The sequence below is a fragment of the Haplochromis burtoni genome, unplaced genomic scaffold, assembly GCF_018398535.1.
Source record: "Haplochromis burtoni strain Fernald_Lab_line unplaced genomic scaffold, NCSU_Asbu1 Contig_56, whole genome shotgun sequence".
Classification (NCBI taxonomy): Eukaryota; Metazoa; Chordata; class Actinopteri; order Cichliformes; family Cichlidae; genus Haplochromis; species Haplochromis burtoni.
Window position 1 is genome coordinate 1,221,825 of NW_024582417.1, and position 14,167 is coordinate 1,235,991.

At 37.7% G+C, this 14,167-nt stretch overlaps 1 long non-coding RNA gene across 3 annotated transcripts in view; it reads left to right on the forward strand.

Annotated features, from left to right (window-relative positions):
• The first annotated feature begins 2,808 nt into the window (after nucleotides 1–2,808).
• The window catches only part of LOC106633190, a 52,671-nt gene continuing 41,312 nt past the window's right edge, over nucleotides 2,809–14,167 (forward strand). Inside the window, exons 1-2 of one of the 3 annotated variants that reach the window (XR_001336292.2) lie at nucleotides 2,809–3,151; nucleotides 5,968–6,129. This is a non-coding gene — a long non-coding RNA (uncharacterized LOC106633190). Of the gene's footprint in view, nucleotides 6,130–14,167 lie in introns of all 3 variants that reach the window. The other 2 variants (XR_006054406.1, XR_006054407.1) reach the window with 2 other exon arrangements.

A 14,167-nucleotide genomic window follows, 5' to 3' on the forward strand; every position in this document is an offset into this window, starting at 1 on the left:
TAATAATACATTACGAAGTAGTGTAAAAGACTAATGTTTAATGATAGCTGATCAACACATCATAAAGAAAACATCTACACAAAAACAGCACAGTAGATATTTTTAGGGCTTACTGGTTCGGTTATGATGGTTTACATTTCATGTATACTTTCTTTGGTAAGGCGCTGAGGGTTGTCGCAATCTTGACCAACATCCCTTTAAGTATTCTGCAGGTGTTCATAACTTGATCACACATGGAAATAATCTCAGTCTATTAGTTAATTAATTTAGACAAATTAATGTTCAATTCAGCATAAAGAAATGCTTTAACAAAAGTCTGTAAACACAGTTCTGTCCTCTCCGTTGGTGCAGAGGTCAAGCACAGGCAAAGAAAGAAACCATGCAGAAACTGAGCAGATATTTTTGTTCAGAGGTGCGCGATTAGGCCTTGGCCCAGTATGCATTCTCCTTCGTCGAGTTATGCAGCCGCTGTGCTACACTTAAGATTGAATAACTAACTAATTGGGGTTAGGGTTTGGAAGACCGTAATTTTTAATGCTGAACAATGAATTGGTATTTTTAAAAAGGCTTTCTTCCTTTATGCATGTATTTTCTATCAAATGAGTCTTGCAACATCAGTATGATTTTTTAAAACTTATTGTGTTATTACTACTTAGATAATCTCTTAACTATATGAGCTGTTTTTATACATCGAATTTTTAAGTCTGTCCTTCTTTCCTGTGAAAGCGCATTAAAGTTTTGGGTTTTTGGGGGGAACTTTGGGCATGGATTGCAGTGTAGAAACTGGAATATTAATTTAGTCGTTACGGTGATTAGAATGTGAAACAGTTACCTGTTTGCACATCTGTCTGGCTTTCATTTTGCAGTTGTGTCAAATTAAACTCAACTCACTCTTGTGTGAGATATCCTGCTCTTCAGTTGCTAAATGCTCCACTGTGTTCACAAGCTGTTTTCCTGCTTTGACTGTGTGCTGTTTGAGCAGACCACTTAAAGTGTTTTCCAGAGCTTTTTGACTAAAAAAAGGGTTTTTGGGTGGGAGCAGTGAATCAAAACTGTGGAGCTGCCAGCTTTAAAACCCAAACGGTAAGCTGAAAAATGCTAAAACGAAGTTAAAAACAGAGGTTTGTGACTTCTTCCATTAGAGATAAGTGCTATGAAGACTTTCACAGTCCAATATTAAGGTGATCTGTAAATAATAGAAGAAGATTGTCGTTGATGAATATTTATGGGCTTGATTATAATGTAGATTTTACTCTGGGTTACATGTGCCACAATTACATTGCTGGTCTTTTTTATTTGTGTCCTCCGTCTAAACTTTTTGGAATTCAGAGTTATTGTGAGAGGTGTCTCTTGGCAACTTTGAAGGTCTTCAGACACATTGCAGAACAGCATTGGCAGTTTGCATGTTAGAGGAATCTAAAGTGGCTGTCATAAGTCCTTGGGCCTTCGTGTTGGCAATAACATGAACCAGATTACTGGGGGTCCTGACATATAGCTAAGTCAGTTTGGAAAAGAGTCAAAATTCTTGCTCTGTGTAGCGCCTTGGCTAGTTTATGACAAAACCAAGAATTATAAAAAAAAACGTTTTTATTTCAGTACTACGCTTGACAGCATGACATCAAATGTGAAGTCATTGGCTTGTCACTCGAGCAAAGCAGCTCTAGCAAATAAACATGAAAATGTCAATTTTTCACAGAAGCACAAGCTTAGGATTAGGCAACCAGTTCCTGCAGAGCTAGTCATTCTGACCAGCGATAAGGTTGGACACAGCTGTCACGAGTTAAGTGAGGCCATAACACATCATCACGATGAGCTGAAGTGCCTGCAGAGTACAAGAACAGAAAAACATGGATATACTGTACTGTTACAGATTGACGGATGTCTTAGTGTTAGTGCTTCTCAGTGTGGGGTACAGTTATTAATCGACTTTGGATATGTGGATGGACTTAAGCGCAGACATCATCAATCATAGTGGTAGCAAATGAACAAACATTTTTGAGAGCTAGCAGAAGCTATTTGAAAGCAGCATCCCTCCGAACAAAAACTTTTCCAGGAGCCTTCACCTTTACTGATTTATTAAAACAGGTTTCACCATCATCATGGCGAGCATTCGCATCTGCTCTACTGGGCACACAATGCAAGCCGTTACTAACTATAGTCAGTCGTACTGAAAATTCATAAGAAAGGTCAGTTAATGTGAGAGATTTCTAGCTGTTTGCCAGGATTAATGCAGCATGTGAAATATATGACATATGGCCATGCTTATAGGTCTTTGATTGCACAGATATTTTTCATTCATGTATCTCTGTGACGAGTCACCTGAAATTTGACAAAGGATCATGAAATCTGGGCTATTTAAAGTAGAGCAGCTAAAGGATTACTGTGCATATAAAGTGTGTATCTTTTTTTCTCCGCACCACTGAAAAGACAGAAGCAAGCAAAAGGTTTGAGCTTTTTTTTTAAGGATTTAAAACGCTCGTGAACATTCAGTTTGACTGTTTCTGATTTTTATGTCAATAAAGAGGATCGTACTTTTAAACAAGTGTGGATAAAAACAAACATTTCACACTGTTTTGCTCTGCTTTGTCGTACAGAAGCAGTTCGGTGGTTTTTTTTTGGTTTTTTTGTAACCAGGAAAAGACGACAGTTCTGCATTGTGCGTTGAACCGTTAACAGGAAAAAGTTGAAGAAAAAGAAACTTCTGAGCCCCTTTCTCTTTGTGTCTTGGAGCTGTTTAGGAGAGAGGGAGGGGAGGTGCGTGGAGGGGGAGGAGGAGGAGGAGGTAGGTGGAGTAAGGTTGGAGTTCCACACAAGGGGCGAACTGCTGGCAAAGGAGCTGTTTTATACTGTGCTTCTCTAAGCTGTCTATGCCTTCTCTGTTTGTGTTCACTGGGGGGTCTGCGTGCACCTGTGTATTTGAGCACTGGTGTCTGTCATTCCAGTTGGTTGTTTATCAGTGTTGTCATGTTAGCAGCTCATGCAGCAGTCAGTAGGAGAGAAGCAGAACCGGACCTGCTAATAACAAAAACTCAGAGCAAAGGAACGGTGTTTGGAGAGTTTCTGCCTCCATCTTGAGACGAAAGAAATCTGAGGAACAAACTTGCCTAGCTGGAATGAAAGACTGACAACAAGCAGACTTGTGGGGAAAAGGGTAAGTTTCACAAACAGCTAAAGTTACTTCAGGTTGTTTGGTTTGAGCCAGGATCACTGTGAAAGTTTTCACCTTGTTTATTTTGTTATTTTGCTTCACTCGAGAGCAGACAGCATTTACCCCTGCTGGCTTAAATTAAGGCAGTTCACTAGAAAACCCTTAATCCATTAGCCCTTACTGAAATGATGCTCACATGTTTAAAGTGGAAAAAAAAGTGTTGTTGCTAGATTATCTGCATTTGGAGATTTCAACACAGGGCCAGTCTGAGCACAAATGACAAGATATCGCAGCAGGAGTGGATCAGAGAGAACTGTTCTGCTAACTTTTCCAATGATGTTGCTGCTTTAAGGACTGTAGTGTAAAACATTTTACTTATTGGTAGCTTAAATGGATGCCAGCAGACAAGGGCAGAATTGATCAACCTGGCAATGACTAAAGAAGGTGGCACCAAATGACAGTTAACTCATGGGTCAGCATCATGTTTTTGAATTAACTATGCACAGTTATTTAATATGTTGCCCTTAATTAATTATGTAATACTTGATACTTACCAAAACAATCATATATGATGAATTTGCATATCTGTGTACCAAAAGAGGGAAAAATTAGGAATTAAGGATTCGTTCTTTACAGTTCGGTGTGTCTGTGCATTTTGTTTTGATAACGTGTGAGTTTGATCTTTCCTCGGTGTCCACACTGTCCCCATCATTTTCCCCTGTGAATTCATTAATTTGATAAGCTCCATCACGAGGAGTCATGAAGTAGTGACTAAGTAAAACTGTTGGGGTAATGGGTTAGACCGCCTGAGTGTTTAAAATATTGATGCTGTTTGTTGACAGTATACTGATAACTTTTTGCAGGAGGAAGCTAATGGCGAAGCAAAGGAAGTTGATATTGCCTCACTGATATTTTTTCACCCCTAGGTTGGGTTCATATGGTCATAGAAAGCTTTTGGTCATGGAATTGGGAAATGGCAAATAAATATACTGGGAAACTTTAGAAAAGGCAAGACTGTGAATTTCTGAAGTACCGGGAAAATGCTAAATTAGGTTTCTATTGTAAAGTTATAGGGCATGATTTGAAAGACCAGTACCCAGGACATGGAGTGAAGACTATGTTGACTCATTTGGCGCTTTTAGAATGAGATAGCTAGCTAGCCATTCGATTGTAGATACGCTTTTGGTACCTCAAGAATATTAAGTCTCTTCTCCAGAACTGTCTCCCCCCCCTCCCCTTCCTGGTGTGACACCTGCTAGCAGATGCACCGTTTCCTCTTGCCCACCATGAAGCAAACCATTGTGAGGAATGTGTCCAGAAATGTACCCCAATTTGCAAAGGAACTGTGGATGCTAAAGGTGGCTAACAGCTAATTTAGCTCTTACTTGCTATCTTCTCTGAAGATCGTTCCATTACAAGGTGGGGTATTTTTTCCAACGCTCCTACAGCAACTGTTTGTTAATTATGACTACACAATGAATTATCGTGGTTTGGCACATTTTCTTTCTATAGACATTTTCCTGGTGTGTTGACCTTAAATGTTTATTTTTTTTATCCCTTGAAAGGCTACTTGAAGTCATCCTTGAAGCTCTTTTCTGAACCCAGTGATTTCTGTCATATTTGAGGGCTTCTTATTGAACAAAATGACTGGGTTTGAATCAGAAGTTATAGTGAGGGTAGTCTCTGCCTAACTACCCTTAGAAAAACCCAGAAACTATTTTAATGGTCATAATGATATAGACTGAGGTGTCAAAACTCATCATTATGGGTACTGGGGAGGTTGTCAAATGTTGTGTTTACGTGGGAAAAAGCTGAGACATATTAAGGTACCACTGTAATAGATTTAATCATTTTTATTTTTATTTTCAATGCAGATATTTTACACAACCATGCATTTCAGAGAATATGTGGTGATGAAGATTTGCTTAAAAGTCAGGGAAGTTTTGCTGTATGAGCCTAGTCTGACTCAGCATTGTAATAGAGGACTATTCAATGCTACTCAATTTGCCCTTTCTCCCAAAAGTCTTCACATTGTTCTTCCATATAACTTTCAGATTCAGAGAAAGACAGTTGGTAGTTTTATTTATTTTTTTATTATGATGCTAAACAGCCAAACCCATTTCTTGCTTACCTTACTTTCTTACTTACATGCACATCTTTTCCTCAAGCACACCCCACACATAATAATCTTAATCTTAAATTTAAATGTCATGTAAATTGATGCTTCTTTGGTATGGGTAATAAAATAAAAAAACCCATCAACAACATAGTGACATTTAAAAACTGGTGAGTCTTTTGGATTGTTCAGAGCGACCAAAGAGAGGACTGAATGTTTGTAGCTAAGCTAATGAGCAAGGTACCGTCCATATAATGTTAAAATATTCTTCTGGTACTCTCTACACAATGTCTGTGTTTATGAGGGAAGAACCAGAACTTGGTGGTGCTGAAATCAGCTTCTGGGGGGGATCAGTGTGTGAAGCATCCACTCAGTTTATCTTCATTGAAATTTTGTGGGGATTCATTGAGATTTTCTACATTATATTTGTACACTTACCAGTAACCTCTACATTAGAGTGCTTTACAGAACAAAAACAATAAGAAGTAGTCATGTTAAGGATGATTAAAAGCGATGAATTCTAGGTTCTGTGTACATGCAGTGCTGAGATGCATAATTTAAGATTGTGAATGCCACGAGCTTGAATGCACTCAGAATGGCTCGACTCAAGTTAATGTCTGTTGTGTGTGATTCTGTTTGACATGCTGTCCAAGGATATCCTGCAGGGAAACAGATTAAAATAGCTCTCCTATTTTTTTCTCAGGTCTCTCCAATGATTTGCTACTGTTCTTCAAAATACTGACCAGCGTCACCATGACATCCTATTTAGTGCTCACAATAGGGTGTGCTACAAACCTGAGGCAGCTGAAAGTGTAGGACAGGAAGAAAAAGCAGAGGACATATAGGATGGTGGAGTTACCTCAAGGTATGCTTCAAAATGTGCTTGGTTTCAAACAGAAATGAAGGTACTGTATAGGTATAGTAGAAAAGAAAATGTAGAAAACAGTGTTGGGGGTTGTTGGGAAGAGAAAGGGATCTTTCAGGCTCTGCATGCTTCACATTCTTAGCTGCTGATCTCTGTGGAAAATAATAACAGCCGTACTTGAAGGTCACACCACCACAGCCAGTGGTGGAGTCAGCCTCGTTACTGGCTACAAATTGGATGTTTATAAAGTTATAAAGTGCACTTGTCTTCTCTAATTATCTAATTATAGCGGGATATTACAGTTAGAGATTACTTAAGTTATTTGGAATGATTTTGTTGTTGTGAAACTGTCAAGTACTAAAGGTGTCTGCTCAGTACACTGTGTGGTCGATGAGACAGGACTATTTCTTATAGATCTACAGTAGTTAAGCAATTTCATAGAATGTATGAAGTACTCATCACAAGTGTTTGCCTGAGGTCATATCATTTTAGGGCTCCAAGGATATCTGGACATATTTTTTTCCCCTAGAAAATGTAAAAACTGAAAGCACCGTCACAGACTAAAGTTTAGGTGAAGGTGAAAGAATGTGACAGAGCACCTTTTTTTCCTGCGGTAATCAGCAAGAGGCTTAGGTCTGAAAAGACAGTATCAGGCAGTGATCACACACCATTTCACTAAACGGTTTAGAGTAATCCCTAAACAAACCAAAGGCCAACCAACGCATTAGTGTCTGTGAAAACCTCTGCTTGGCTGGTTGCAAATGTGGGACATATATCTCTTTAAGTATAATCCTGGGATTTTTGGACAAATAGCTTCGATGTTCTACCTAAATCTTCCCTAAAAGATTTCCTGTATATTTTTTAATGTGGTTGATTTGATGTATGTATTCGGGAAACTAAACACAAAACATCTGTAGCATCATCAGAGTTTCCTCCACATCAGAATGACACTAGAGAGGACAAATTTGAAGGGTAACACTTTGTATGAATTATTATTTGTCGGCATTGTGCAAGCTGTAATCCTCCATAACCTTTCATCTACTTTTCTTACTTTCCCTGCTCCTTGTGTCTGCTGAGGTAATGTTTCGTAAATTAGTGCAGTGATGCAACATGTCATATCCTTTTTTTTTTGCTTCTCTTTACATTAAACAAAGCGATTGCAATGACTGTCATTTCATCTCATTAAGATGAACAAAACTAATTTAATCCAAATTGTGCTGCTGTCAGACTTGTCAAGTTTTAATTGTTATGTTCATATCACAGCCTAGCATAGAAGTGTGTGCAGTCACTTACAAAGAGTAAGATTAGGTCTTGCTCATGTAAAGCTGTTAGCCATGAATTTTATAAAATTGAACAGCTTGTTGTTTGGATGTTAAAGCTTGAGTAATCGACACAAGAAATGCTAAAATCCCATTCCGGCTTTATAGGTTTAATTTGACTATATGAACACAGACACACTCCTGCTGATTGCTTGTTCTTTAGGTGTTATTTATGCAGTGATTTTTTTTTTACATGCAGATCTATGGATTGAGTCAAATAAAAGGATCATGCTTTGTAAAGACAGTGGGCTGAGATCAGTGTTCTGAACCGGCTCTTTTTTCTTTAGGACAACCCCTCTTAAAAGGAATAACGCTAATAAACGAACTCCTTATGTGCCTGCCACACCGCACGCCTGCTATCAGTGGTAAAATATGACCGTGTTACATTCCTTTTTCACTCTTCACCTCGCTCGTTTGACGAGCTCGTCTTTTTCTCTGTCTCTTTATGTTCTGTTTTCTCTTCCTTTTCTCTCTCTTCCTGTTTGACTTCTATCTGGTTTCTTCACAAATATGTTGTCTGGCTGTTTTGTCTCGCCTTTTGTCCCATTTCACCACGTGGTCCTTGCTGTAAACTAACCTCTGTTCTACTTCACCCTTTTTAATGCCAAATGGGAAAGCTGTGTATTTATTTAAACAAAGAGTTTAATGAAAATTTTAGTTGAATTCTTAAAACAATGGCAAAATTAAATGATGACTTGATATGGAGTAAGTAATACATCACTGTATCCTTGCTGCAATGTCTCTAATAATATACGCCATATGGACAAAAGTACCAGGCTGCCTACCCATTACACCTACGGGAGCTGCTCAGCCATGGAAACCCATGCAGTGATGAATGTGCAAAGTTTTTGTGCTGATGTTAATGCCAGAGGAGGTTTGGAGCTCTGCAGCTATTTAGTCAGCAGTGTTGGCAACTTTTACGCACTGTGTGCCTCAGCACTCGGTGACCTCACTCTGTAACTTTATGTGGTCTACCACTTTGGGGCTGAGTTACTGTGGTTCTGAAACTTTTCTAATTTGCAGTAACACCACTTACAGCTGATCTCAGAATATCTAGGAGGGAAGACATTTCACAAACTGACTTGTTGTAACCGTTAAACCCTGTTATAGTACCACGCTCAAACTCAGTGAGATCTTTAGACGACCCATTCATCCACAAATGTTTGTGAAGGCTGACTGCAAGGCTAGGTGCTTGATTTAACAATACCTGTGGCGACAAGACTCAAAACACCTGCATTCAAAGATTAAGAAGTGTGGCCCAATGCTTTAGTGCACTTTTGAATTTATTCTAAAAACCTGGTAACACACAGATGAGACTTTTTACTTCCTGCTCCTTTCAAGTTATAGCCCCCCTTTATGTAATGAAGCTGAAAATCCCCCAATTAAAGCATAATTAAGTGGTAAATTTAGTCATTATGGCAGCTTGCGGGATGAATTGCAATGAAATCATTTTTATGGATCTTTCTGACTTGTGCTCTGCTTCTGAGAAAGAACTTTTTGTTTTGGGTTAATGCGTATTTAAGCTAGGAAAAGTTTGTAGAGTGGGATTTAATTACATTTCTCTGTAATATTGAAGTTTTTCCTTTTTAATTGAATTTCTTGGTGATTACTGGAAAAACGAGTACGCTGTGATATACTGAACTCAGCTGAGTTTCTTGGAAAAGATAAATCTGTTTGCAATGTTGGATGAAGCAGACAAAATGTACCTATAGATTAGTAATCTTTAGCTGGAAAAAATGACTGCTTTTATTGTTTCCAATCTGTTGCATATATTAGGCTCAGTATGTCATTCCCTTTGAAATGCTGCCTGCTTCTTAGAAAATCTGGCTATTGACGAAAGAACATGACCAAAATAAATAGCACACTGTGAGGGGATTAAGGTTGTTTAAGAGCTTCTAAAATTACAGCCCCCAGAACATATCCAGATGTTGCCTTCCTGATCCTCCTCAGGTAACACAAGTGGCAGTGGGGTGGTGTGTAGAGGAGCTAGAGCAGTTCATGCAGAGCACCCCTCAGGTGTGAACACTTAAGATTTTTGCTGTCCTAGACTCCAGCTGATGTGACTATCATGCAGTATGGAGTTGGCTCTGTGTGTCCTGCTGATCAGATGTTGAGCCGGTTAGAGAGAAAAAAGAGAGAGGTCATGATTTTTCAGTATATTAATCTTTGAAGTTACTCTAAGGTTAGCTTCTTAATACAGCAAAAAGCAAAAATTTGTTTTGGTGTAAAAAAAAAAAGAAAAACGAACATAAAAAGAAAAGTACTGTTGATTTTACAGAGAGAGTGATGTGACGAGATTCTGTGTAAGAGGTGGGAACTCGGAGAATTTTCTGAACTGATTTTCCGACCAGCACATTTTTTTCTGAGACTTTTTTTTCTCAATGCACAAAATATATGGAGAGCAATGTTTCAACCAACAGATAATTTACTAATGTTTGCAACACAGACTTTCCTGCTAATTGTATCAGTATTTTATTGATTGCACTTCAACTTGAAATGAACTGAGTGCACCTGTGTTTTGATTGGCGAAGATTAGGTATTAGTGAAGAATTAGTGAGTCTTCTTCATAATTCTAAAACACTCTTTCAGAGCTACATATGGGATATCCTCCAGCCTTCCACATGAAAGAAAACGAGAGACAGATTTGTCATTGTATAACTTAGTAGCCAACATATGAAAATTACATGTTCAAAAATATGTTTCATTGAAGAAACATATATCTGAGAGTTCCTCTTAATTAAGCATTTATTAGGCGTTAGACTTCTGTACTTCAGGAGGTAGAGCAGGTCATCCATTAATCGGAAGGTTGGTGGTTTGATCCCTGGCTGCTCCCAGTCTGATTGCTAAATATCCTTGGGCAAGATACTAACCCCAAGTTGAATGCATTTGAAACATTGGAGTATGAATGTGTGAGAAAAAGCAAAGAAAAAGTGCTTGTATGAATGGGTGTGAATGGGTGAATGAAGCAATGTGTGTAAAGAGATTTGAGTGCTCAGACTAGAAAAGCACTATATAAGAACCAGCCCATTTATTATAACTTAGAGAAATCATTTACACAGAGAGCAAATTTGAACCAGGGATAAATGTATAACAGAGTGAAGCCATGTAAAGGTTATTGCACATTGCTCTTAATACATCAGCCTCCTTGCTATGGAAACTACTGGTGTTTCAGAGATTCCAGTTGTTTTTCAAGTTGGGCAACATTCTCATCAGGATGACAGCTTTTACTTAAAAGAAAAATGTTCTCCATTCTTTACAGTCTCTTGTGTGATTCAGGACATATGCTTCCGGTGGAAGGAAACAATCTTGTAAGCTAGCATTTTGGTGTATCCACAGACATTCTGGTTGCATTCGTGAAGCCACATAAAGTCACACTACCACCTCTGTGTTTGAGTTGTGGGATAGTGCTCTCCCTGAGCGCTCACTGTGGTTGTTTTTTTTCCCACCTCAAACATGCTGAATCCCATTTGAACTGAACAAATTTATCTTGGTTTCATCTGCGTCTGACCATAGCATGTTCTTCTAATGTCTATCAGATGTCTCTTCATATTCTGTAGCAAAGACCAAACCTGCAAGGTTTTTGTTTGTGTCTGCAGTGTATAGGTTGACATTATTCAACGTCCTCTGACTGTCTGAGCGGTTACAGGAACATTATAACTCCTCTGCAACGTCTGAAGCACTTTTCAGTTTGTCTAGCATTTTTTTCCCCATATGGAGCTATGATGCAGGAGGGTCTAGAATTGAGTTCTGGTGCTCACAAATCATAATTATGGTCAGGTAGTTGGACTAATTTGTATTTACACATATATATTTTTTCAGTGATCGGGGTTTTCTATGTTGTTGGAGTGGCTTCTACTTCTACTGGTGCTTTTTTTTTCACAGTCTTACAGTCTTTCAAAAAATATTGTTTTTTTATTGTTCATAACAGGAACTATGCTACTTTCAATTATACAGAGGTCAATCTCAGCATGATTGATTTTTGTATAGGATGGCAATAGGAAAAGTACTAGGTAACTTTGAGATAGGGTTTAATAATTGGAGCGTGGGCAGCAGGAGCTTCATTAACTGCTCAGCTGTCTAGTGTTTAAACAGGAATGTTGACTAAAGTGATGACAATGATGCTCATGCATTAGTGCCACATGGAAGAAACACAGAAGAGCATGTTTTTCTCAGGTGACTGATTCAAGGAAATTATTAGTCTAGTCAGCAAAAAAGTAAATTAACTGACACTTATGTAGAGAAGGATTTTATGGTAGGAATGCAGTGCATAAACCCCTTCGTTTTAAAGAGGCTGTTGTTCATCTTTGCATAAAATCTCTATGCATATTAATTGTAAACTACTTTGTATATTGAAACAACCTTTAATAATTAAGTCAACTTAATTTAAGTCTTTCTTTGGTTCTGTTTTGTGACTTGTACATAACTTTTAGTGACTTAACTTTACTAGTTTAAAGTTTTTTATTTTCATATTACCTAAAGTGGTATAGGGCACTAGGAGTAACTGTCTATTATAATTAAAGTGGCTCTCCTGCTCTCTGTCTTCTACTGGTAAATATGCAGTGAAACAAAAAGTTGAGAAGAGGTGTGGCTACACCACACCAAACTAAAAACAACACATACCTTATGTTTTCTCTTATTTTCTTCTCATTTGATATACATGTGGCTCATTTGATATACATGTGGCACATTTAATATGAATCTGTTAAATTAACCCTTTCACACATAGCGGTCACTACAGTGGACAGTCATCAAAGGCTTTTTTCTTGTATTTGTGTCAGTGTTGATGGTATACTTGCACATAAACCACTACATTGGACACTGATGTGTCACTCCATACCCTGCCACCCACTGGTCGTTTAATGTTACTATAGATGTATGAGGTGTGTCATTGCAATCATTGTTATTTAACCCTGTCAGGATTTTTTTCTTAAGTATTTTTAATCATCTTTTCATGTCTAAAGATGAATAAAAATACTTGATTAAAAACTAAAAATCCTGATTGAGGTTGTCATAATTCATGCATGGAAGGGTTAATACAATAATGGAATAACAAGCTTAAAAGTTGCCATGATTGACAAGCGATTGGTGATTATCTGGACCATCATTGATCCCCAAGACACAGCACTATATGATTAGATTGCTTCACAACTAATTGTTTTTTTATGTCTTTGTGACAACAAGTAGTTACAAACAAATTCTGTTCCTAAGATGGAATTTGATTACGAAAACTTTTACAGTTCTTTAGAGAAAGTATTAAGGAGCTAGAAAAAAGCTGAAAAGCTGTCAAAGCCTGGGGTCAAAATGGCTACAAGGACAACATCAACACAAACACACAATGTGCAGGTCTTATTAAAAAAAACATCAAAACACCTGCAGAATTCTTTACAACTTCATTAATCATTTGCTCATTTAACCACTACAAGAAAAACTGTAAGGATGAAATTCTACCTTAAGAGAAAGAAAACACTGGTACCTTAAACCAAAAGGTATTTTGGCATATCTCGAGTTTGTAAAAGACAGACAGAATGTTCCACAAATTTTCTGTGGACGGATGATAAGTTGAAGAAGAGCTTTTTTTGTCAAAAATCCACAAAGCTATGATATGAATGCAAAAGGCACCACATAAAATCCTGCTCGCACATCTAAGCCATGTTGCTGGGAGCAGCACAGTTTTTCAACTGCCTTGATATCTCAGAGCCTGGACATCTTGCATCAGTTAGGAAGCAGTTCATTTTAAATTATATCAATAAAATTTACAGGATGCTGAGGAAGCAGTGCAATACAATAAGCAAGATGGTTGAAAGGAAACCATAGGAAAAATCAGAGTCCCAATCTTAATCCAAAGGAAATGCAGTCACATGACCTAATGAACTAACACAATAGTCTGTTTTTTTAAATATGTGAGCTACCAGGGTGTTTACTGCTAATTGTACAAGCTTAGCGTTAGATAAAGCAGCTATTAATCATCTGTGTATTCTCAGTAATAATAAGTTCAGTAGAGGAGTTAATCAATTTGCCACAATCTTCTTATTTTACTGCTCTAGGTTATGAAATTAAACTTTCTTCTTTTTCCTTTACTGTCTATTTCTCAAAGTAAGCCTCTGTGTTGTTGGCTGAATCAGCATCTTGAGTGGAAATATAGACCCTTGGGCCAGAGAAGAGGCATTATATCTGCCTGCAGGATGCCCTTGCTGAGTGTGCAAGCTATCTGGAGAAAAAACACAAAAGTGTACATTTCCAAAGATTATCCTTACTCTGAAGAACCTGTGGATACTATATATACTTTGAAAACTGTATCTGTGTAATTTCATTTTTGCTAAAATCAAGCACAAAACAAAATGTGAAAATTAAATAAGTGGAAGAAAATATGTGGCTAGATAAACATAAACATACATATTGAAGATTGTTCACCCAGTATCCGTGAGGTCAGTCTCAACATTACACATGCATATAAAGTGTGTTATAAATAGCAGTTTGCTGCAGGCTCTTGGTCTGGAGCAAATCATTTTTCTGAAATTCTTTCTAATTATCAACAGATACAAAAATGGTACTGTCATCTGCATGGCAATGCATAAGTTATAGCAGATGTCCTAAATAGCCGCCCTGATCAACTTTACATTGTCATAATTTTAATGTTTGATTGTAAATCTCTTGGATTACTAACTTTCATTCATGTACCAGCTGATGATTTCAATCCATATGCAGATTGTTTAATTAGA